Source organism: Micropterus salmoides, unplaced genomic scaffold (genome assembly GCF_014851395.1).
Source record: "Micropterus salmoides isolate LMB-PRFRI ecotype aquatic unplaced genomic scaffold, ASM1485139v1 Ms_hic_scaffold_16, whole genome shotgun sequence".
Lineage (NCBI taxonomy): Eukaryota > Metazoa > Chordata > Actinopteri > Centrarchiformes > Centrarchidae > Micropterus > Micropterus salmoides.
Genome location: NW_024040707.1, coordinates 14,903,143 through 14,929,589, shown reverse-complemented (window position 1 = coordinate 14,929,589; position 26,447 = coordinate 14,903,143). Strand labels below are relative to the sequence as shown.

The 26,447-nt window shown below is 42.0% G+C and overlaps 1 protein-coding gene across 2 annotated transcripts in view; it reads right to left on the bottom strand.

Moving 5' to 3' along the window:
* The window catches only part of LOC119906283 (putative lysozyme-like protein), a 32,396-nt gene extending 7,856 nt beyond the window's left edge, over window positions 1–24,540 (bottom strand). For both annotated transcript variants that reach the window (XM_038723850.1, XM_038723851.1), the window contains exon 1: window positions 24,194–24,540. The gene's annotated coding sequence lies outside the window, so the exon portion shown is untranslated. The remainder of the gene's footprint in view (window positions 1–24,193) is intronic.
* Window positions 24,541–26,447: the final 1,907 nt, after the last annotated feature.

Here is a 26,447-nt window from a genome sequence, read left to right as displayed (position 1 = left end):
CAAATATGTTCACAATTACTGACTTCATCAGCACAAGACATTTTGGAATTTGGAACAGCTGTCAATACCTGCACTCATTGCTCTGCACATTTCACCAGAGGCACAACGACGCAACACATGAATACACTATACATACGCTGTACATTCCTTTATAAACAGAGACAATGGCAGCAATGTGGTTAAAGTATTAGATTAGAGTGAAAGCTGAACATCAGGGATTCAAATGACAAAGCAAGCAGTGTACAGAAGGAGGTCGTGGTGAGCTACTGTATATATTGTGTGTGCACGCACGAGAGAGAGTGATTGTGGAATATACTACCACAGGATCTGGCTCTGGCTTTCTGTTTCTTGGAGATAAAACTGCATCTTTTTTTTCCCCTCCATGTCCTCTTTTCTTGGTCCCTCTCTCTCTCTTCCTCTAGATCCCCTCTCTTCCTCTCTCTCTTTCTCGCTGTCTGTCTGCCCGACCCTGCAGATATGTGAGGCGATGCACAGCGAATGAATTAGCAGAGCAGAGGCCTCAGACAGCCCTTTATGGAACAGACAGACGGACAGACAGGCAGGCAGAGATGCAGATGGAGCACAACGCCGTGGAGAGAGCAACAAAAACGAGAAGGAGAGGATGAATGGATGGGAAGGGTAAGAGAGAGGTGATGAGACACAGGAGCATATCAGTGGGATGAAAGGACAGACAGGATGGGAGAAGATGCAAGAAACCGGTGGGGAAGGCAGAGAAAGAGGGGAGCACACTTATGAAGAAAAATGTGGAGGGGAGGGTGTGATAAAGAGTGGGGGAGGGAAGGGAGAAAAGAGAGTGATGAGACGAAGAAGATGAAGACTGTGAGAGACATAGCGGGGAAGCCTGGGAGAATGTGCGATGAGCACAGGGAGGGGGGAACAGAGCGAGAGAGATACAGAGAGAAAGAGAGAGAGAGAGAGAGAGAGAGGAGGCGATGAGAAGGAGGTCATCAGCGGTCTGTTACTGCCTGCATTTTGTCAGCCCCCTTCTGAAATATTCAGAGGAGAAACACATACAAGGGGTGCGTTTCTGAACCGCCTGCGAAACACAATGCAGGATGGGAGCACATGTCTAGCAGCATACTTAACAGTTTGTGAAGCTCACAAGTGGTGAACAAGACTCCGGAGGAGGAGTGGCAGTTTCTGTACGAACGCCCATGCAGCACGCTCGACAATGACACACAGCTAGGGTGCAAGAATGTTTATTCCAGCATCTGTCTTCATTTCAGAGCATTAGTAAAATGATGACAATGATAATAACAGTATATTGAGAATGATGGCGATGGGTGGGGATAGCCCTATCGATGCCTGCTGCCGGTGATGATGATTCTAATAAAGCTGTCAGTGGTGACGGTGATGATGATTATGAAGGGTGCAGCTACTAATACCGATGGTAACGATGGTGATAATGAGGTCAAAGTGAGAGCTGCGAAGACGTGTTGAGGGGCGGATGCAGGCAGCAGATCTGGCAGAGCAGCAAGCAGGATGCAGCAGTGTAGCGCAACCACAGGGTGGAAGGTTTCGTCTGTGTCTCAGAGTTCACACATACACACACACACACACACACACAGATGAAAATAAAATAAAACACATACACCAGCATAAAACGCTAGATTTTTCTGTTGCAAATCTAGCTACAATCTTTGGATTGCACAATCGCTTTGCAATGGAAAGTCAAACAAACCTGCTTTTTAACCCTCAGATGTACAACTGGGGTCTAACAGACTCTGCAGCCTCATTATTATGCAATATCTACCCAACAAAAGCTAATTGTAGTTTCTACTCCAAGTTTTCTTAAAATAGATTGTGGGAGAGAAAGTCAGCTAAATTTCCATTTGCCCTAAGGACAATCAGAGGTTTTAATATCTTTAATATCCAGGTCTCAGCTTAAACAGACCCCGTTTCTTTTTTATGTTTCTTTAAAGAGTGTATGTTATCCTTCACACATTCTGTCAGACCTTGTTACATGTTGACCGAATTCATTAAAACGGCTTATGACTGACATTTTTCTAGTAACAGGATTCAACAGACCCTAATAGCATAATGCTGGTTTTCTTGCCTATTACACTCGGATCACAGCACTTCTTCAAAAGTGGGACATTTGTCTTTTTAGGTTATGCTTAAAAATAAGCATAACCCGATTTCAGTAAAGTTTCAGGAATAACATTTTACATTTACAGTTACATTTCGAATTACATCATGAGTTGTTGTAAATTGTTAATGCTTTCAGTATTCAAGAGATGTTGTTTCCGGCTTTCTGCAGAGGATAGCTTTTACTGAAAGAGCAGCATAACTGAATAGAACTGACTTCAATAAGAACAGAGCCAAATGCTGTACAAAGCATAAACTGGGTGGCTTTTGGGAGTGTATATGAAGTATATTAAGGTTAACCTCAGCATTTCTTAGGTAACTCCCTACAGTCATCTAAAATTAAAGAAATCTGTGCAGCTGCCATGCTAATCCTTGTGTACTGGGAGGCTCTCTTATAACAATTCACAATCACAGCACTCTAACTTCTGACTGACAGGCTACATCAAAGAGAATTTCATCATCAAGTGTATGGTTGTTGCCACACTGAAGCATATGGACGTAAAAAAAAAAAAAAAAAAAAATGAAAAACATTTTCTGAAGTATCAAAGTGATCCAGTGATAACTGTCTGTACATCCACAGCTACATTGTGAACAAGAACTGCTAATAGGTAACTCGGGATACTTTTAACTCCATGTCATCGTAATAATAATAATAAAAATAATAATAATAATAATAACAACAATAATAATAATAATACAGTAGATTTGTCTAGCGCTTTTCAAAGATGCTTTACAGGGGGTAAGATGAAAGTAATTGGTTAAAAAAAAGAAAACGAGGGGAGAGAGGGGAAGGAAGTAAACTGGGGAATGCAGTCTTGAAAAGGTGGGTTTTTGAGGGCCTGTTCGAAAGACGGCGTAGAGTTAGCCTGTCGGATGTGGCTGGGGGGGTGGGGGGGGTGCGTTCAAGAGGGAAGGTGCAGCAACGGAAAAAAGGCCCAGTCACCCTAGGTCCGGTGCTTTGTCCTGATGGTATTATTTTAAATCTTAGACTTCTGTTTACATCTCCCCATCTTTACAAGCCCCCAAATTATAGTTTTTTTTGGATTCAAAGCACGAGCAGGGCAGAGGATGAGCATGCCCCAATTCAAAGTAAGACAAATAATAATAATAGGAGTGACAACATTTTTCATGTCACACTGTCAATATATGTCTCATCATCGTTATATCGACCGATATCAGCTTAGTGCAGATATCAATGTATATGTAACAAGAGATTGCAGCAGGTACTTAAGAAAGTGTCAGCATTCCATAGTTTGTCCACCAGAGATCACTCAGTACGTATCTGTTTGTTTATGTCATATGTTCACGTAAAATTTCTTTTTTCTGCTGATACATCCTTTATGTATTTTTTAAAAACCCTCAAATATCAATATCAGTATCCATCTGAAAAACTTCCAGTATCAATTGAATTTTGAAATCTCTAACATTTCTGGCAACAACTCAATACAATGAAAGTGTATGAAAGAATAAAAATTTTAGGGCTCAAAACATTAAACAATTTTGGAAACGTCCAACTCTTTTCTGTATCTTTTCTGAAACAATACCCCAGTTACTCACTTCCATAACCCAGAGGCCTCAATAATAACAGTTTTAATTGGAACTTTACTTTCGACTTAAGAAATAGTTCCTATGAAAACTGTTGAAGGCAAGGGCTGTTTTCCAACCTTGAGCGGCATAAATGTACGTCCATTCAACTCCTTTGTATTAGAGTAGTGGCAGAATTTTTCAGAGATGGGTATCTTAAAACCTCAGCCCAGAAGAAAGAATAGATCTGCCTCATGGCCACAGAGCACTTTAGCTGAGAAAACATGTTTTTTTTGTGTGATTTAGGTGAATTGATACCTTTTCAAATTGTGTTGTAACTACATTTTCAATGCATTACAGATCCAACAAATAGTAAACCTGTTCCCCTGAACTATATTTATGCTTTTGCACTAAGTAAGTATTTCCAGAGAGGCCATGTTGGGGGGTTTTTCAGTTCTAATATGGTCACATCACATGAGTCAGAGTTTGAAGTTATGACTCTTGCAGAGGTTTTAATTTGCATACATGCACTGAGACAATATTATGAAGTGACATTTTACCTGAACGTACGCATGATTCTACACCGATTTCATTTTACACAGCTTACATAGAGAGAGAAAGAATGTAACTAAGTACATTTACATTAAAGTACTGTACTTAAGTACATATTTGTACTTTGCTTGAGTCTTTTCTTTTCATGCCATTTTCTACCACTACTGGCTCCTAGCTATTTCATGGCTCCGTCTTCACAAATGTGATGCTTTTTCATTTTAATCCTTTTAATAGTTTTAATTTATTTTCTATAGTTTTGAATTTTGCATTATTGGTTGGACAAAATAAACATCGTTAAGGTGTCACTTTGGACTCTGACAGCATTTCACAGATTTTTTACAAACCAAACGATCAATTGATTAATGGAGAAACACAATCAGCTGATAATGACAACAATCATTAGTTGCAGTCCTATACAAAATAGTTAGAAATGAGCCCCACATCAACCAACTACAACACTAAAATCTTGATCTTACAGAAATGCACGAGTTATAATAATCTATTTGATATATTATATAATAATATCACAGTCACAAGCGCCATTTATCTGCACTGAGTACTACTACTTCATAGGCTACATTTTCCTGATTATACTTACATACGGTTACTTAAGCAACATTTTCAATGGAGGGTTTTACGTTTTACGTTTGACGACTGACATACCACTGCCTTCATATATATATATATCTTTCCACTCTCCTCCATATGACCTATATGACCTTGTAGTGTCACTTTGAGAAGTGCCTATGATCTCGTTTCACATTTTATTGTGTTCCATGCAATGCAGGGAACTGGACTTGGTCTTGACTCAGTCTCGCCCTCCCTCGGTCTTGGTCTCGGCTGCTCTCAGCCCCTAAAAGTCTTGGTCTTGTCTCGGTCTCGATAAACTCTGGTCTTGGTCTTGACTTTGTCTCAGTTTGGGCGGTCTTGACTGCAACACTATGACCTTGTGCTCCTCCCCACCTGAGAACAGTAAACTTGCTGCCTGCACTTATCACATAAAAACTCCCACAAAAAAAGCCTCTTTTCCCTCTCCACATTAGATTTACAAAGCCAGCATCCATGCAATTATCCTAATTGTAGCAGAGATTCACAAGGCCGATATGTCCCCGTCATGTTCCTGAGCGCAGCTTTCAGTCTCTGTCATCACATTAGGACAAATCCACCAAAGTGATTATTATCAAGGGCAACAATAGAGCAAACCACCGAGATATGAGGGTTGCTGCATATGAGTGTGTGTGTGTGTGTGTGTATGAGTGTAAAGCACAGTGATTACTCAATAAATGAATTAAATGAACTAAGCATATGCCACTTCACAGGCTTTAAACAACCAAGACATCAGTTACAGGCAAACAATCCTCATCAGGCAGCATGAAATATTTTCAGTCACACCTCATTTTCAGCATTTAGCCTGACCTGTAACTGATATCAACCTGTAAAGTTGCCCTCTATATGCCCAACCTTCAAATCAATCTATCATGCTATCTGAAGATCAGGCATCAGAAATAAATGGCACTGATAGAAAGAAAGAGTGGCATGCAGAGGACAACATGTCTTCCAAACATTGCAAGGCAAGTTCATCAGAGGCACGGACTACTACAGCACATTACATCTGAGAGGAGACGAGAAATCACATCATGTCCATGGCAATCTCTGGCCCCGCGGGACACCACTGCACTGTGCATAACAACGTGGAGTGATGAGGAGACAGAGAGGAAAAAAGGGAGAGAGGAAGCCGAGAGACGTGTTACAGCTTAACCCTCTGACATTTTTGCTATCAGCTGCAATGCCTGTCTCTAAGCATCACACACCCACACCCACTGAGGACTAAGACCTTGACTGGCTGGCACTTGGAAATTCACTAGTGTCTATCCCAATGTGACCTGTAACAAGTGGTCACATAACAGATCCAGTGGACATAACCTGCTGAGCTATTTGTCCTGGACTAACATTCTAATCTCATAAAGAAGAATATGATTTGGAGTCTGCTGCAAGCTTTTGGCAACATCCTCCTCTTAACGAGTGAGAGTATTTAAGTGAAGGGTTATCTCTAAACAAGAGTGTTACACGTGGCTTCAGTTGCTATATTATATGCAAATTTTTTCAAGGATAAATCTGGTGAATCCCATGAAAAGACCAAAGCACGTTCCTCTTTGCCATTGACCTCTATTGTTGTCCAAAGAGTTATAAAACCATGTCAGTCGACATGCACCGGGTGACGTGGTCCTTCATTACCATGAACGTGGACTGTAGTTTATTTTGAGTCAATCCCACTTACACCGCCCTGCTGCTGTAAATACTCATGACATTTGGTGCTCTAGCCAAATGTGTATTAATCTTCAGTTGAAAATAGTACACAACTAATGTGCTGTTTACTCCTGTTTCAGAATTGCTAAAAAAAACATTACTGAGCTTTTTAAAAAAGATTTTAAAAAAAAGAAAGAAAGTATATGTTTGTGATGCTTTGAACGTAATATTTTTTTCAGTGGAACAAATGGACTGAGTGCCACAGACAGCATGGGGATTGATGGTTTTATTCTTTTCATGGCATTTGTAGTTTGTAGAAAATGATAGAATTATGATGCAGTTGCTATCCTGTGTCACAGAAGCATACAGAAGATTAAGGACAACATCTGTGCAACTTTCACCTGTACTACATCATCAGAAAGTATTATGTGATTTGTATATTAATAAATTATAGGCTGTATATTATACATTTCTGCACTTGGACCTGCTATGTGACTGTGATGCTATTTTTGCTGAGGCAAAGACTCGTTGTTCGTCTGCCACATTTATACCTGAGGGACGATGGGGGGAGTGGGGTGGGGGTGGGATTTCTAATCTTAAAATGTTAAACACATAAACATTTGTAAAAATCCACACTTCTATTCTCAGCAGAGGACAGTTGGCAGCACCACTCTGGTTACTGTCGGGTATAAAGAACTGTTTGTTTTAGCTGTTCCACACCCGATCGTGCCTATGATGTCCTCAAATGGCAACCCTTGTGTTGTTTTATTTTTAGAGTTACACAGGATTTTGACATTTCACTCGTTTGCCTCATCCTGTGTCGCATGGCGAAATCTTTCCACCATGAAACAACAAAGAAAATCCCATAGGTTGCTTGACAGATTTTCTTTGTTTCTCAGAGTTCCGGGGTGGATGTGCGTGTGTGTGTGTGTGTGTGTTTTAACTGCTGAGTGCAGGATGTGCAAAGCAAATAACATCCTCCATAAACAGGGTCTAAACGATAAAGCGCATAAAACTTTGTTTCTGTACATACCCTGAAACCCAATGTTGAATGGGAGCATTTACTCTTGATGTGTACGTAGATTTAAAACCTGAGGGGAAGTGTGTGCGAGAGTTCCCACTCGCAAAGAGGCTGCGCGGGTCAAGCTAATAAAAATAAGAGGAATAGACAAGATACAATTTGTTCTATCTGTGCTTTCTGAGTGCACAGAGGACAGTTCCAGAGAGAGATTTCATAAGCTGCAATACAGTGTAGTGCTGATCCTACAAACTCAGGCAAGGCAAGACCCCATTTTCCTCTCACTTGACTCGACTTAATTAACAAGAATGAGTCAGAAGCAACATTCAGGATTTAAGATTTATCCTTATGGGATTGGGGATCTCTCTCTCCCTCTTTCCCGCTCTCTCTCTCTATCTCTCTGTTTATGGTTGACTTCAGTGCTAACTTCCTGCTCATTACTTTAATGATGGCACCACTGTGAGCTTATGCTCACGAGTGCAGTTTGCTTTTTAACGCTGCAGTTTGGGAATAGCAAGAAATACACGCACACACACACACAAACTCTTGCATACGGCGACAGAGAATCAAATTAAATCAAAATCCCACACATGCATTATGTATGTGTGTTGTATAAAAAAAAACAACCAGCAGCCTTGTCGAAAAACTTCCAAAATTCAAGAATGTTTCACAGCATGTCTCAGTGAGCAAGTTGAGCATGATACCCTCAGTGCTCTGTGGCCATGCATGCACACGGTTGCTGACAATAAAATAGTTAATGACAGAAGGAAAGGTAAATGGGAAGCTGGTTAAAGAGCGACGAACATCTTTTTTTTCCTCTGAAGTATCAGCCTAACCCCCAACATAACTGTAATACAGAGAAAGAGTCTGACAGACAGATATATCCAACCCCAGCTCTCTGCTTTCGCTTTAGATGCATTATTCATCTGTGTGCCAATTTGGAGGAACCCTCCCAGTCCCCCAGCTAGCACCAAAAAAGAGGAGAAGCAAGAGAGAGAGAGCGAGACAGGCAGACTAGAGAGAAAGAAGTCACAGCGAGAATGTCAGAAAAAGAGAGAGGAGAGGGAGAGGAAAACACCAGAACAAAAGAATGAGCGAGACAAATGCAGAAGAGTGGGAGCGGGAACGGCACAATCTCTCAGCTGCAATGTAGTGAAACATCCAAACAGGATTTCAAATGATCCAGGGAGACTTCTCCCTATATGTTTTGATATTCCCAGCTCTGCCTGACTTGCCTGTGTGGAGCAGATTAATGACTATTTCCACGCTAAAGACTCTTAACCCCGTCGAAAACACAGAGGGATCAAAGACCATGGGCCTGAAGCTCACTTCTTTTAGCCTGAAACACAAACTGCACAATGTTGTTAAATCTCAGTCGCACATGCTACAGTATAAATGACCGAGCAAGCACGCTGTCAAACATATGCAAACACTTTCATAGCTGCGCGATGAAGCCGTGAACTACCATTTTTTGTTCACAGCACCCTCTGTCGTCATCCTTTCCTAACCTCAAGTGTCTCGATAAAGTCAGGATCATACCAGCGCCACTCCCAGTCAACCACATCCACGTTGGCAGCTGGTGAAGCTGTCCATCCTGGGACAGCCTGCCCCAGATTTAACCCCACACATTCATCCTCCGTCTCATCCTCCCTCCTTCCGGTTTTGTTACCTATTATGGCAGCAGGCTGTCAACGTGTATAGGCCAGACCCTCTTTAACATTACAGCCTAGCAGGAGATAAAGTGGTCACTCATTACAGCACCTCTTCACCGTGATGGATGTGTGTGTGTGGTGTGTGTGTGTGTGTGTGTGTGTGAGGGGGAGGTGTGGGGAGGGTAAGTGTGTGGGCTGGATCAGCAGGATTGCTGTTTAATCTGCCACCGTCTCCCCATACGGGAGCTCTGAGCTTTTAGACCCAACAGCTGGTTGCGTCTACCCCCAAACCCACATTACTTTACTACATAGACAACTAACAGGCTACCTTTGGCTGTGGACACCCTCGCTTTACACTAATACTGCAAAATGACATCTATCTGCATCACCAACTGACATGTGATGCTGGCTTCATTATTTCCCTCAGCCTTGCCGCTGTGTGATCACTTCTACTGTAGCGTTATGAAATAGCATTAATGAATGCTGTGAAGGGCGTTGGCTCGCGCTCCTCTGCTGAAGGATCTGTCAAACTCGGGAGCTGCTCTGAGGATTCGCCTGTCAGATTTGGCCCTATTTGTCAGTTTGCTGTGATTCTGCTCCCTCAGCTTTGTCGTGTCACCATTCAGATTGCCTCAGAGGGGCTCCTGGGAGCCACTCACATGGAGAGTAGATGGCAGGCCTCGTAGCAGATTTACATCAGGTCAGTCTTTAACCGAGACACACAGAATGCTTAAGCTCTACCAGTAACACTAGTTATGAGGATTTAAGCAGCTATGGTAATCTCCAGAGGTGCTGTCATCACAGTCAAATGGCGTTGTGAAAATAGGTCTCACCCTTTATAAACAGCATTGACAATTTATTTAAATGAGGGCGAACTATACATTTGCACATTTTAAATGACTGCCCTCTGCACCTGCAAAATCTAATTGTATGTAAACGGAGATGGACAAAATATTAGAAACCTTTTTTTAGTATGGCAAGCATTGAATCAACACTGTCGACAAGTACATTACAAGCTTCACAAAGGTAGGGTATATTGCAGGCCTATTGTGTAGGATTGCATTAGAGTGTACAGCTGTGGCTTATAAATTAACTCAATATAGATATCACTCATTTTTTATGCTTCAGGCTGTGTGCACAGGTTTTTCAGTGATCAAAAAGCAATATATTTCTCCTGCTGAAGATGGACTGAAATGCTTCCCAGAGTCACATGCTCCCACAAATCATTTATGTCTGCCCACAGGCTGTAAAATCACAACTCAACTCAATAAAAACTGAGTGACAGGGGGGACTCAGTTTGTGTCCCCTTATTGTTAATTTGCAAAAATTATATTTTTCGGTTTCCATGGGTATTTTTTGCGTCACGGCCTCACAAGCTTCCAGTTTGCAGCTTAGATCCACAAACTCAGTGCAACATTGGACGACTTCAGGATTACACCCCCTTTTAAATGTTCACATCACACACATACAAAGAATTTGCTTTAGTGTTTTGGTGCTTAACAATAAACATAGTATGTAGACAAATTTAAGTAATATAAGAAAGACCAAGTATTATTCCAACACACAGATCACACATAAAACAGACAAGCCCCCCCCACACACACACACGTACACGTGTAGACCCACATGGCAGCGCCAGTTCCCAGGTCTCGGGTGGCGAGTGATGTTTTCACACTTGTGTGGGGAGATTGCTATTTCTGCACGGAGCCAGATAACTCAATTATTCATCGCAGCACTCAATTTACCTCTATAAGGAAGGGGGTGGGTGTGTCTTGCTCAGAGTGTGTGTTCCACCTGTACGTGTCTATGTATACATCCGAGTGCGTGCACGAGGAGACCTCTAACAGAAGATGAACTGCTGACATGACACGCCATGCAGCAGGAGAGAAAAGAGGCAAGCAGAGAAAAGGAAAAGGAGCTGTCATAAACATGGTAATCAAAGAGATACGAAGCGCAAGGTGAGGATCAAAGAGCAGAAGGAGAAGAGGGAAGGAATTAGTTGTCTTATCTTCTCTCTAAGCCAACTGTGCACCTTCCAATCCTCTCTAGCTCAATAAACGGTTACAAAGAAAAATACTTTTTGAATTACCAGCAAAACTGAAACTCAGCCACCGTGGCGCTCAACCTTTCTGCACAAGAGGGCTTTATAAGCACCTGCAATCTTGCTCCTGTGGTCTGAGACTAAAACAGAACATTTTGAGTCTGTTATTGAAGCTGCGTACTTGTTATTATTCCCACACATATTTTTTTACCTTTTTGCCAGTCACTGTTTCAACAATAAGTACAGAAAGACTGGGACATAAAGGACAGAATAGAGAATAGGAATGACGTGTGAATAATTTGGTGATTTAGGTGGATTCAGTCCCACAACAAAGTGGGTGAGGAACTCGTTGGGTTTTGTAGGTAGATGCCCGCTTAGCCACAGACCTTTACACAGTAGAGTGTAAAGGCCGTGGATCAGTGCATGCTGCCGTGTTTCCACAAACAGCTGCTGAGTGCTGCCCCTAGAGCACATTTATCACCCCTGACACCATATGGAGTCCTAGGAAGTCCTGAGCAAACACATAGCCTATAGACACAAACACATGACCACATATGCCCACGCTGTACATGTAAACAAAACTAGAAACTGAAACCTAGTTACATGCACATACACAGACTCAGCCATTCAACAGAATTTATATGAAGGACTTTTTCTGCGTGTGCATATACACTGAACAAAATTATAAATGCAACACTTTTGTTTTTGCCCCCATTCATCGTGACCTGAACTCAAAGATCCAAGACTTTCTCTACGTACACAAAAGACCTATTTCTCTCAAAAATTGTTCACAAATCTGTCAAAATCTGCGTTAGTGAGCACTTCTCCTTTGCTGAGATAATCCTTCCACCTCACAGGTGTGGCATATCAAGATGCTGATCAGGCAGCATGGGTATTGCACAGGTGTGCCTTAGTCTGGCCACAATAAAAGGCCACTCGAAAATGTGCAGTTTCACTGTATTGGGGGGATCCGGAAACCAGTCAGCATCTGGTGTGAGCACCATTTGCCTCACATAGTGCAACACATCTCCTTTGCATAGAGTTGGTCAGATTGTTGATTATGGCCTGTGGAATGTTGGTGCAATCCACTTCAATGGCTTTGCGAAGTTGCAGTCAGGTCGAGACGGTTCCTGACAGTTTGTGCAGAAATTCTTTGGTCACATGGTCTGCGGCTGCCAGTTGGATGTACTGCCAAATTCTCTGAAACACCTTTGGAGATGGCTTATGGTAGGAGTGAACATTCAATTCACGGGCAACAGCTCTGGTGGACATTCCTGCAGTCAGCATACCAACTGCACGCTCCCTCAAAATTTGTGACATCTGTGGCATTATGCTGTGTGATGGAACTGCACATTTTCGAGTGGCCTTTTATTGTGGCCAGCCTAAGGCACACCTGTGCAATACCCATGCTGTCTGCTCAGCATCTTGGTATGGCACACCTGTGAGGTGGATGGATTATCTCGGCAAAGGAGAAGTGCTCACTAACACAAATTTTGATAGATCTGTGAATAATATTTGAGAGAAATAGGCCTTTTGCGTACATAGAGAAAGTCTTGGATCAGTTCAGCTCAGAGTTCAGCTCATGATGAATAGGGGCAAAAATAAAATGCGTTTATAATTTTGTTCACTGTATGTTGCATCTGTTAACATCAATCTATGAATTAAAACAAGCACATATACGACAGACACATAACTCTTCTTCAGTGGCCTATCTCTGCTTGTTGCTGCCCTTATTTCCCTGAGGACAACTCCAAGGAGCCAACTGGAGCAGTTACCCATGCCGACATTTCCATGCAATCATTTACCACAGCACATCCGCCCAGTGGCTCTTTTCATAAGCCTTACAGTCTGCAGCTCTCGTGTAGACTGTATGCACAAGCTGTAAATTCAAAGAAACACAAGGACACACAAACCGAGAGACAGACTAACTTTACACACACACGCATTCACACACACTTCCCTCCACTTTAATCTTTAAGACGGGCAGAATCTATGAGTGATTTATTTGAAACCATCCCCGGGTGGTTTTACGGGACCGAGTCAGTACTTAATCTGATCACAGCATTCACTTTCTATGTCAGCGATTTACGAATCCTCTCCTTAGCCTGAGTTTGTCTGGGTGTGCATGTGTGTTTGCAAGCAAGCTAATGACGGACAGAGAGAGAGGTGGGGAGACAGAGAGAGAGAGACAGAGAGAGAGACAGAGAGAGAAACAACAAAATGGCACTGTGCTGAGTGTATACTGTAAGTTAATGTATACTGTAGCACACGTCCCCCATGGTTTTGGGTGAGTCACTCTCTGCACTTGCAGGTTTGCATCCAATCTTACATGGCTCAATATGCAACACAGTGTGTGTGTGTGTGTGTGTGCGCGTGTGTGTGTGTGTGTGTGTGTGTGTTTGGGTGTGTAAAATGTCAGCAAACCCCACAAGAAAGCACAACATGAACCTCTGTTGCTCTGTAAAAGCTGAAACTCTGACACAACAAAGCCAAAGCGCGACACACCCATCAACCGTCATGCTACCATCCATCTCCCATTCACGGCCCCGCACTAAGTACCATCCAGATGACTGTGTCTAATTTTCACTGGATATTCCATTTCCATTTGAAAGGTGGTTAGTGGCCATTGAGCAGTGTTATCGTGGCTGTGCAGACAGAGAGCGGCTGCCTTGCTCCTCCCAGCCTCCGACGGAGAAGCCATCGATTTGATTCAGTCTTAAAAGCCAGGTCAGCCTCAGCGATGGCAGCTTATGGAAAAGCCATTACCCCAGGTGAATTCTGAAATGTTAACCTACATGCACGTTTGCCACATCACCCCACCCCCACCCCCTCTCTCTGACTATCCTACACAGCACCACAGATGGAGAGGAGACGGGAGAGAGAGAGAGAGAGAGACTCTCTGAGAGAGAGAGAGCTCTGTGGGTTGCTACTCAATGGAGTTTGCAGGCTCCTCTCTAGGTGAGTCATGCTGCCTTTTCTTTACACTTCTTGTCCAAGGCCACCTACCTTACACCTCCACTCTAGCACAGCCACTGCCAAGTTACTATACGCCTGCTCATCCATTACACTACTCACAGCCTCTGACACTGTAGAAAAGTCACAGACGACTAATTTGATCCAGCTGGAATGCCTGCTGCTGTGTTTAACATGATATGCAGTGCCCTAACTAATATTAGTTAGAAATGCAATGTTTTATGTTATTTGCCCGGTTGAGCGATGTTAGATTTTAAGAATAGCATATTCACTCTGGTTGGACTGACTGTCAGTGCGATGATATTGGGTCTCATTGCTCTGTGTAGTTCGTTACAGCTCACTATTTCTAAATGACAGTGCAAACAGTCCGGTTCAAAACTGCTAACCAAGCAGGGAGATGTTGAACTCAACAGCAAAGTGTGAGTGGTGGATAAACTGTTTAGCAAGAAGCCACAGTGGAAACAACTTGGTAAATGAAATTCAAAATCCTGCTGCACTACTTGAAATACATCGCTATTATCAGACTACACATGCGTTGCATGAGATCACGTAATAGAAGTTGCAGTCCTTCAATAAAGTCAAAATCTGTATAGAGTGCTTGGGTACAGCTAGTTGTGCTTAGCATGTGGTTCTTTTAGTAATGTAGTTTTTTCAACAGTGTTTTGATTTCAACAAGGAAATCATAAAAGGGACAACAATTACACTACATTAATATTTCACAGGCACCGCTGCTCAGTATGAAAGAAGCAAATCATATCAGTAGTGATTTCACTTGATGTTTGACCCGCTGGCCCTGCATGTTTGACGCCGGTGAGATGTACGTGTGTGGCAGTGTGAGTAGGGTTAATATAGTGCAGGGGTTCTGCTAATTTGGGTTAGTGCATGGTTGGCTAATTGGGTTAGGAGAGATTTCATGACAGCTACCACGCTGACAGACCCAGCTTGCTATCGATCAGATGGGTGAATGAAGGGGGACAAACACAGCAGGTGCTTTCATTAAACAAGTGCAAGCACAAGCAAACACAATGAACTGCACACATACACACAAGCTTGTCAGATTACACTGGAACTTACTGCATCGGCTCGATTCTGACAGAGGGAGGTTGGAGGTGTATAAGTCCCGACAAATAAAACAAAAAAAAAGTGCTGAAAAAGATGATGGGTATTCTTGAAAATGGTAGCAAATGGCTAAATAAATATGCAATTGTGTGTGTTTGCATGAAAGAGAAGGAAAGTGTGTGAGAGAGAAAAAGACAGAGACCACTTGGGACCTCGGCTCTCTTTCATGTGGAGGTGAATACATAAATAATAAAATTAAATCATCAAAAACATCCCAAAATAGTCCCAACCGTTCTCTCAATAATATCCACACACACAACATATTATACGTTGTACATTCTTGAAAGTTACGTAAGTTGGTAAATTAAACATGTATTAAATGTATTATCTATGTATTAAATGTCAGAATTATGACAAAAATATCTTTTTTTGCACCAGTTACACAAGAATCCAAATAACCTAGGAATAGAGATAACAGTCTTCCTGATGTGAAATGTCGTTTTACAATAAAAACTTTATAAAAAAATTGGGAGTAATGTGGTTGTGTATCTTCAGGCTGTGATGGGCTGCCTGCTTCCATAACTACCCATTATCTGATGGTAGCTAGGTGCAATCTGCAAAGTGTCAGGGGGAGCGAAGCACTAAATAAAGACATTTTCAAGGTGTTTTCAGGCACGAAGAAATCTCAACCCCAGTTGTGTCACTTCACTTCCTCGCTTAACACAATCTGCTGCCTCCTAAAATAGCTCAGTGTTTCTCTGAAGCCAGGCTTCACACTTAACACCAAGATAGACAGATAGGGTGCGTGCTGCAAAAAGAGACTGTGTCAATGCAAAACAAACCCACAACATCCACGCTGCACCAAGCACACAAACCCACTGCAAGATCTGGAGATTCACTTTGTGTGATCCTGCTCTGCACTTTGTGATAGGTACATAGTTTGGCTTTTGCTTGGGTTTCAATATGGGAAGATCACACACCTGTGATAGTGTGCTCACATACAGTGTATGACCTTTATTACACTTTTGAAAACATGAATTGTATAACTGACCTTAAAGAGAAAATGTCAAGCCAACGTGTTTGACGCCAGTCCTCGTGTAAATAGATATTTCCAAATGTTGAAATGTGCCAAAAAAACTTGAGCTAAATGGTTTGGCCCCGTCTTGCCTATGTTTTGATTTTGCTGTGAACTATTCTTTAAAGCCAAAGGCTGCCTCTGTAGTGGAGTTCAGCTGATGTGATCTCTCTTTCCACAAGCCACTCTTATTAAGCAGCACCACTAAAAGCCGGAGGATTGTCTTACTAAACCAATCAATATAGGATCTGCCTTGCCGTGGTCCCCGGGGCCCTCGACTCCACCCTTCATTCTTCCTCCGGTTTTCACTGTCCCTACAGTCTCACTCATTCATGGCAGGCATAAGGGTGAGGCGGATGCTACTGTGTGTGTGTGTGTGTGTGTGTGTGTGTGTGTGCATGCGCGTGAGCATTTGTTTGATCCTGCACACCCAAGACAGATCTAATACCAAATGCAGCGCTATCTCAAACCTCAGGAGGTGAAACAGGTGAAAACGGTCCTCTGAGGCAGAGCTGAGGAGCAAACCGCCTGTTAATGAATAAATAAACACGCCAGTCAGCATGAATGCCCCGCTGTCCTCACGCTCTTTTGAGTGCAGAGGCTGATCTTCCTTTGCTAACACCTGTGTGACTGTCAGAGGAATCAATAAACAGCCTCGGCTGCAAAGGTGAACTCACCCGCCAGCGTGCTTCCACTGGCTGTCTGTCTCGAGCAGGAAGAGACATTCACACATGCCTCACATGACATGTCGATGCCATTACTGTGTCGCCAATTAGAGCAAAACATACAAATATATGCATTCTGGTAATATGCAAATACAAACAGATGGCTTAGGAAAGTGTAGAAACACACAGACACACTCGTACACACTACATCGCATCCTATTATGTATCATGTTCCTCAACTAGTCTGCTCAGTTCTAATAGATGACTGGCGTGATAATCAATTCAACATCATCCAATAAGATAAAAAAGCTAGGGCTGCACCGAAATGAATGATTATTTTTTATTTTTTTGCATAAATTAAATAGTCAAAATGTTCTTTTTACTCAGTGTTTCCCACAGGATTTGGAGAGACTATAGTAGGTGGGTCCGAGGCCCAAGAGGGACCGGTAAAGTAAATTACATGTGTCCATTTACTTTTAATGTGCACATGCAATACGTTTTATACTTTCTGTGAATATAATCCAATTAATCTTATTTCTATCCTGTATAGACACCTTATTTTGAAAACCGGACGTTGTTACATGTGTATCCTCGCACTAAATTCATTAAGTCCGACCCAATTTAATAAATAGTGTTGTTTGTGGTCCTCGTATCGCGTAATATGAAGACTTCACAGCCTCTCTTCAGGTAGGACTCTCATACTGCAACACGTGTCTATGTAAAATGAGAAACTTACAGGATAAAGACGCTAACCTGCCTGTCAGCTCGCTCTGGTCCGTTTCAGTTACCATAAAGGCATAAAAACGTGTGCACTCCAAATTTAGGTGCTAGCTTAATCGCCTTCTCAGAAACAAGTGACAGAACCACTCAAAGCGGGTCAGACCGTTTGTTGCCTTTTCTAAGACGTTAGCCACAGATGGAGTGGATGTGCTAGGAGACAATTCATCAGAACAGTGTCTGCAAAGGGCATTTTTTTGCATCTTTCTCAGACACTTTAAAATGCTTCCACACTGCTGACATGTCAACGTAAAATTCTGTAAAATTTAATCGGTATATTGACTTATTACGCCGAATACAGAAAGTGCTATTTTAGCTATTTTCGGCCGATTAATTCCGGTGGCCGAACATTTGGTGCATCCCTAACAAAAGCATAAATTACCAACCATGCAGCTGATGCAACAGCATGGTGGGGGTTTTGTTGTATTATGAGTACTACTACTCATAATGCTCTGGTTTGTTGCCGCTCTTTTGCAGAAAGACCTGGCGCCAGCAAAGCCGCTGGTTTTGATGCTCAGCGCAAAACAGCATGTGAAAAGTTCTTATGTAACACTCTGGCCTTCTTTAAAGCGAGAGCAATATTTTTATGTTAAAGTATATGCCGATCTAACAGCATGAAGAACAAAGCAGAAGGTAGAGAGAAGAAAAAAAGCATCCGGTCTCCGCTAATAAGGACCCCGATGATTCGCTGTTTGCGCAGATTAAACTGTTGTTGGTTTAAACACTTCTCCACCCACAAAAAGTGACAAACTTTTTCAGCTAGGCACTGAACACTGAGTGGAATGGTCCAATAGCAGAAAAAGATCACACAAAGTCAGATTTCCTTAGGTCACTAAAAACAACAACAAAAAGGGTTGACGTTACTTAAAATTGTGAATTTGCACACTTACAAATGGCTATGCAGTACCTCTGCCAAAGCACAAGGAGTGGAAGAGGAAAAGTTGTGCTGGTCAGTCACCTCCATTTGCGTGTCCTTTTTGACTTTTTGGGTCACCTACACTTGCCTGGAAGTTCAAAGAGAAGGGGCATAGGTGACAGTGACTGCGACAAATTATAAGTGAAAAGCCACACACGCACGTTACATCACCAGAAGGCTAATAAAAAAATCAAAGAGCACTGGTAATGCTAAATATGAGTTGAGGGTTAAAGGACTATTTCCTCGCTGGAGGCTATAAATCTAAGCTCAAACCTCATCTGCTGCTAAGACCTTGAAAGGTTTGATAGGGAGTAATGCGACCTCTGACATATACAGCAATTCTAAGTCGCTTTGGATAAAAGCGTCAGCTAAATGAGTAGATGTAATATATTTGCTTGTTGAAATATATTCAAGCAAATTGACACTTCAGGATTATATTATAGGAGACTTCTTTTCTTTTTCATCCGATCACCTTACCTTCTTGTTAATAAAGCACCAAAAGTCGGCACAAGCATCAGGACGGGAGCATGTTTTCTCTCAGTTCACGCAAATGTGTTACCTACATGTAGCTGCAATGTTCAGAGCAAGCATATTATTTTGCATTTCTGTATTTTGATGGTTATCACATTAGACATAATGGGGAGTTGACAGCATATGTAAATCACTGCTTTTTCTTTGCAGCTTTACTTATCGCGTTTGCTCTTGTATACAGTAGTCCTGATCGGGGACATTATGCTGTAGTGCTACTGAGACATGAATCAATACTTATGAATTACAGAGCTCCTACTCTAATGGCGAGCTACTGCAATGCTGTACCTACCCTGAGATGACAGATCCAAAGCTACCCATGCACTTAACAGTTAATCAATTAGTAGGATTCTGAATTGAATTGGATTGAAAAATGCGTGAAAAAACAGGGTTTGAATTTTGAGATGCAATGTACTGTGGTGTGAAAAAGACATCGGTGTAACTGGTCAGTGTCCTTTTTCTTTTCATGTTTAACTAGAGGAGAGTAACTGAGGGTACTGCCAATATGCTGTACTGTTCAGTTGGCCACTGACAGCACAGAAGTAAAAAAAGAAACGTATTCATTGAATTCATTTATTCTGCTTGTCATCCCTTGTTGACTCATTCTCACTCTTTCTTTCTTCAGTGCTCGAATCCTTGTTTCCTCCCTTGGCCTCTGCAACGCCTCTTATTGCCCCGTGCACAGCATTAATAATTGAGAGCATTTTATGCAGGCAGTGAGTTTTGGTGCCCTGAGCTCTTTGGTCACGGATCTATGGCACTAATGCTGGGTGGCCGGCCAGTTTGAGGCCCCGCAAGTCCAAGTCCAGGCTAGGGCACATCTGTCTGGCTAACTGGCCAATCTACGGCCCCTGATCCCTGAGCTATTATGCACACAGCTGACATGCACAAACACACACACACGCACGCATGCACACATTGAGGATTCACGGACCATTTACTCTGTGATCTGCAAAGCTCACATCACACTTTTGCACCTTTGATGAACGACGAAAGGCCACAGACAATGACTGACATTTTCAAAACCCTAAATAACTGTGGGCCGCTGTGCCCTCTGTTCTCCCTCATAAACACTATAATTCTCACTCACAGACACACCATCGCACACTCTCACTATATGATGCATAGGAGATAGAACAGTATTGTGTATAAGAAAGAATTACATAGTTTATAGGACAGTATGATAGTTTGTGTGAGTGAGTGAAAATATGTCTGACTTAAGTTCATATGTGTGAGAAAGGATGACGTGTTCAAGAGGGAGTTTATCTGAAATGGAAGGTAGGTTTACTGAAAAGGAGTGCGGCTTCTCAGTTTCTGATTGGCACACAGCCTTCTTGAAAAGGCCTGCACCTATTAAGTGGCATTTCTAGCAATGTTTAGGCTTCAAGGAGAATTTAAATCAAACCACAGAGCATCTAAGGATGATTTAAAGTTGTGCACATTTTCTTAAAACAATAGCAAGGTCTCAAGTGCCACGATTTGACTGATTACTTACCTTCTCCACTTCATGGTTTTAAGGGCTGTAAGACAACCAGGAGCTAAAAAGTGCAATGCTATTTACATTTCAATCAAACTCTCTCTCGGACACAGCTATTCTAAGGAGCATATACTGTCATTTTCTCTTAGAGACAGTATACTATCATTCTGTATTAGAGATAAATATCACCAGCTAATGCCAGATATCGGCCCGATTAAACGACCATTTTGAAATATTCAGCAGCGGCTGATACCTGCAAATACAAGGACGATATACAAAAAATGTCTGCAGACACATCTGCGGGCTGCCTAAATTTCCTCAGTCGCCATTGTCATTTCTAAATATTAATATGTTTTTCCCTTCCTAAATGACACTAAATCTAATCTAACACCATTATTGGCTGATTGGCTAGCGTTAAATATTGTCGTAAGAAAAACATGCAAGAATAATGCAGTTCAGTGATGTCACTTCTGACATACTATTCCCCGCTCTACCTTTAACACCAGTTTAGAGAATCTACAAAATCTACAGCATAACCCAATGTATGCTATTTCATTAATTAATAAAAAATCCATCTATAACAACTTGTTACTGGCTAAGATAACTATATATAAGATTGTACTCTACATGCAATAATGGAAATATACATTCTTTGTTTTGATATCTGCATTTGATACCAGCCATCAGCCGCCCTGCTCTCTAAATATTGGCATCAGCCATTGAAAAACCCCCATTGGTTGACCACTATTCTGTATTAAACACACTAATATTCTCAATCACACGCAGTATACGATCCTCTTGCAGTACAGTCTTATGGTATGCCTTGCATTTTTCACGCAAATATTTGTGCAGTCCTTGTTTACTCGCCGCAAAACAGCAAGTGCAGCGGCTGTACATTAACAGCTAGCTAGCAACGTATGTCTACGTGCAGGCGTGTTGTGCGTGACAACTCAGAATCGGACTGATCTCGAAACGTACCAGAAACTATTTCCCTCCAGTTTCTCCCCTTTTTCTTTATGTATGTTTATAAAGTAGAATCACAATTCACGTGTTTTCACTTCTGCTTGCATCTTTCCATTCATTGTGCATGCAATAGCACCGCCTCTAAAACTGTTTAGAGCACAAAATGACTTTTAGAGTGTAGCTCTAATAGCCTTGTGTATAGGACATCGTGATGGTGTGTATGAGAGAGGATAAGCTATTTACACTCAGTGGCCACTTTGTCACGCAGGTACACCTGTGCAATCTATTCAATTTATTACAACAGCTCTGCCATAAGTTTAACAGTTTTCATAAGTTTTTGTTGACATTGTTGGAAATATGTGAATTACATCATATGTATATTACTGAAGACACAGTGAAAGGTGGTGTTGTATTCGACTACATTATATTGAGCTGAGGGGTGTTTATAATCATTTGTGCTCCCTGTTTACACACATGAAGGGGCAGAATATTAGAAACACCAATACAACTCTACCTTTAACCACAAATTGAATGGTGACAAATTAAATAATTTATCTGACACCTCTCTGACGGTGTCAGAAAAACCCTGAACATTACAGGCATCATAAAAGTCGACTTTACAGCGGAACACTTGTATTGGAAGCCGTCTGACTTTCACAGGTGTGCCAAATAACAATAAAGTGTATGTGTGTCGGAGATAGTGAGCACAAGACACCATGACTGTGGCTGTAAGAAAGTATGCTAGTGTGTGAGAGCAGGTATGATTTATAACCTAAACAGCCACTCATAAATATTACTCTTTAGTCACAAGTCTGCATCTGTGGTTATGAAAGAGAGATTGGATGTGTATGGGGAGAAAGGGATAGAGCGGCGCAGGTGTGCAAGTGAACCCGAGACAGTGTGTTTACTTCTATGTGATGACGGAGGGAAGGGATGGAGGGTGGATGAGAGGGGGAGGGAGTGGAGGGAGTAGGAAGGAGCGCCCCAGTCCTGTCGCCTTGGGTGCATCAGCAGCAGGAATTGTTCTCTGCCCTGTGGGGGCCATCTGACTGTTCTGTCACCCTCCAAAGAAGGCTGAGTCTGCCTTAAAGTGCTCGGCCCGCGCCTGCAGTTCGACATGCTTGATGTTTAATACATACACAGGGAGAATATTGAGAACGCCTCAGGAGAAATGCAGTACACAGGCTGTAAGGCAGGGAGGGAGGGTTTTTTGCCAGTTTGTAAAACAACCAAGAATAGAGGCTCCTGTACAAAGTGCGCGTGGGCAGGCTGTGAACATAAGTGCCCGGAATTCAAACCAGAGCTGGAGCTCCATCACAAATTTGAAATACACGAGATCCACGAGTTAAGCACCTCTCAACAAAATGCACTTGTAGCGAGTGAGGGTGGGGGACAGCTTCATATGGGTGATTGTGTAATGCACTGACTTATCTGTGCCAGCCATGAAATATATACATCCCATTCACACTTGATGTTTCAGTCAAAACAGCGGCCGTGAACCTCTCACGTATAAGCTGAAATGCGTCTCCCAGTGTGCTCCATTACTTCTGCAATCAGCACGAGTGTGGTGTAATTCAGGGCATCACTCCTCAATAAGGCAGGAGAACGGGCCTCAGGGGTGACCCTCCTGCTTAAGTCAACACAATGAGTGTAATGAGGTGAGATACACACACACAGGCGTGCACACAGACACACACACACACACACAGGAGATGGGAACCCTTGCTGCATAGTAAATGGATTTCATTCATCTACATGCACTGAGCCTGCTGTAGAAGTTCTACTCACACCCACACATTCAGCAGTACAGCAGGCATTTCACTCCACACCTTATTACAGGTAAGGACATCATTACAGACTGATTTTAGATGTATAGTTGTGGCAAGGATTGATACTGCTTTCCAACAGTTACATCATTTCAAGGTAGACCAATTGTGTATCTTAACTATCAGAACTTGTATTTAAAAAATCATGTCACCAATCAATGGTGAAAATTAAACATTAAATTGATATTAAAAGCCATGTTTCTGTCTGTGTCTCCTGTTGTGCATCTAACAGTCTCAGAGTTCATCAGTACTGAGTCCATAATTAATCAACCCACTGTCTAAGTAGGACTGGTGCCTTTTTTCTTATCATCACGTACAGCAACCCACGCCCTCCGGGCCATCAGCGGATTAATGATGAGTGCATGTGATAGGGGAGCCCCTCACAAAGACTTTATTAATTAGCCTTGCACCGACACTGTGGCCGCAGTGTGCAACACATGTTCACTCTAATCAGAACTTTAAAGGGACACGATCGACCTCCAAATCACCCACTGTAGTGCACTGCATGATGTTAAACCTCGATGCGCACGCATTAAGTTAACGGGCGTGTTTAGGGGGAAAGTGCACCATTTCCAAATTAGCAAGTCAACTTTCACACATCGCTGACCGACCGGTTGTGCTGCACTTTACTAAGAAGCCTATAAATGATTGATCAGACAGGTGGGATAGGGTAGGGAATAATTCAGATGCTATAAAGAGGAGCAGGCACGCTGAGCGGTCCAACGCTGTCCAGATGTCACCAAAGTGGAACCAAAATGAAAGAGACAAGTGGTCGAATGTATTGTACTCACTCGCCCCCCGGTGCGTTAGAGGAGCATCCCGGTCTCTCAGGGCCAGCTCTTCAGATGAGTTCTCCTGGGACAGCGCGCCTTGATCCCCACTATCATTCTTCGCAAAGCTCTAGCCTCCTCACAGCCTCACCTTACTCTTCCTCCTTGACATCACAAGAAACAGCAGCTGCACGCTACAGGAAATTCGCCGTTAATTGTTGTTTCACGGTTACAGCCGTCCGTCTCTGTATATGTAGAGCAGAAGTGACAGCAGCGGATTCCTATTTGAGGGGATGCTGACGCGCAACCGGAGGGGCTCGCCTCCTGCCTTTCTCATCTGGCTCCATCAGCTCTCCGTTAGGCAGCACCATGTGACTGAAACCACCGTCAAGACAGACAGAGTAACAGAATTGGTTTCCGGTAAAAGATTTCAAAATAAAAAATTAACAAAAAGGCAAGATTACTCACGATTGGCCAAAAAGTCTTTAAATAAAAAAATAATAATAATTAAGGGTTAGTCGGCTAGCAAGCTAAAACTTAAATATAACAACCCATAGTAGCAAATGAGGAAGTGGGTAAAAAACCCTTATGCAATTGAGATTTATTATTGTTATTGTTATTTTTACAGCATTTAGGCTATACTTCTTTAAAAAATTGTTTTCAATTTTCATTGCAGTGCATTTCAGTGTTTTCAGTAATGCAAGTGATTGTATGCTAATGTTACCATCCACCATGAAATAGCTAACTTAGATGAAGTAGTGAGTCACCAGCAAAGAAAGCCAGCCAACAGGAACCAGACATAGGCTATCTGTTACGTTTTTGTACAGTAAACCAGGGTAAAAATACCTGTAAAAATTGGACATATATTCAACTTTTGCGGAGAAAAATAACTCCAAAGGTACGCTGTTTATGCTGCCGTTAAATGTTTAAGTTAGCTTAGCTGTTTGCCAACTTGTTTAGCCACAATAGATTTATTTGAATCTTTATGCCATCTAAAATCGCTCAGTATGGAAGCTTGTTAAAATTTCATAGCCTAAATTTACAAAGACTTACATAGCCTAATTTTTCCAAACAACCTTCTTCACATAGCCTGTCAGGCAATTAGGCTCGAGAAATGTGCAAATATAGGCTATTAGCTATTTTCGGGCCCATTTTATGTCACTAGAGTGTGTGGCATGGCCTCATATTATGCTGTGTTCCAAGCAACCATAAACCATAAACTAAAAGGCAAGTAAACTATTAAATTAAAATAACACATACTAGTATCAAATAGTAAAACTTGTTCTGCATGTAAATTGATGTAGAAATATTTTGTCAATGTTATTGGGTAGCTGGTTACCATAAACAATCTCTGAAATTCATCTTCTGTACCCAAAAGTTATTCAGGAAGTATAGGCTAATCTACAACATTTATTGTCTTTAGAGGATTACCACTTCAATTCATTGTTTTCATTAAAACGTCCATAATTTTAATTAACAGCAAGGACACAGGGTGCAACTGGGTGTACACTTGACAAAGAGTCATGCACCACCATGCACCTGGAACACTCTGAGGTTGGAAGTCGGAGATTTCAACTCGGACATTTTCTAGTTCTGAGCAGTCTGGAACTCAGCAATAGGCCCACACCATACCAAGCTCTCCTGCCCACAATCTATGCTTGGAGTCTTGAGCTATTGGCAGTACAGGAGCCATAGCCTAACTAACATCAATGTACAGGTATGGATATGATATAAAGAATATGCCACACAACTGTTTGAAGAATTTGTTTGATTATAAAGTGCATTTTTTCTAAAGATTTCAGTCATGAAAACATTGTTTTACATAGTTTACAGGTTGTGTTTTTCTCCCGAACAGACCTTGTGTACATGGGGCCCCCAGTTTCCGGTTCAGAGAGCATCTTGCTCTGCTTTCAGTGATCTTTTTTTCATCTAGACCATTGATTGTGACTCATACGGTATATATATAGGCTGTATGCTTTTAGGTTAGTCTTTTGTAATGATAAAATACAGAAAGTCTATTTGTACAAGGTTTACATCCATTGGAAAGGAGCATCGAACTAGTGATGTACTTTTATTTTGAAGGAAACCTACCTAATTTCCTGTATGTTTCCAGCGTGTGTCTGGCTTGACGAACCTGTAAAGGTAACCATTCAATTAAAGCCGACCTCTCTGATGACTGCCTCCAAGCGGCCAGCACTAGAATAACATCCAGTGTTCAAAAATGATTCTGGGGACCAGTATTTCTTCACCAAAGCATAATCCCATTATAAATTAT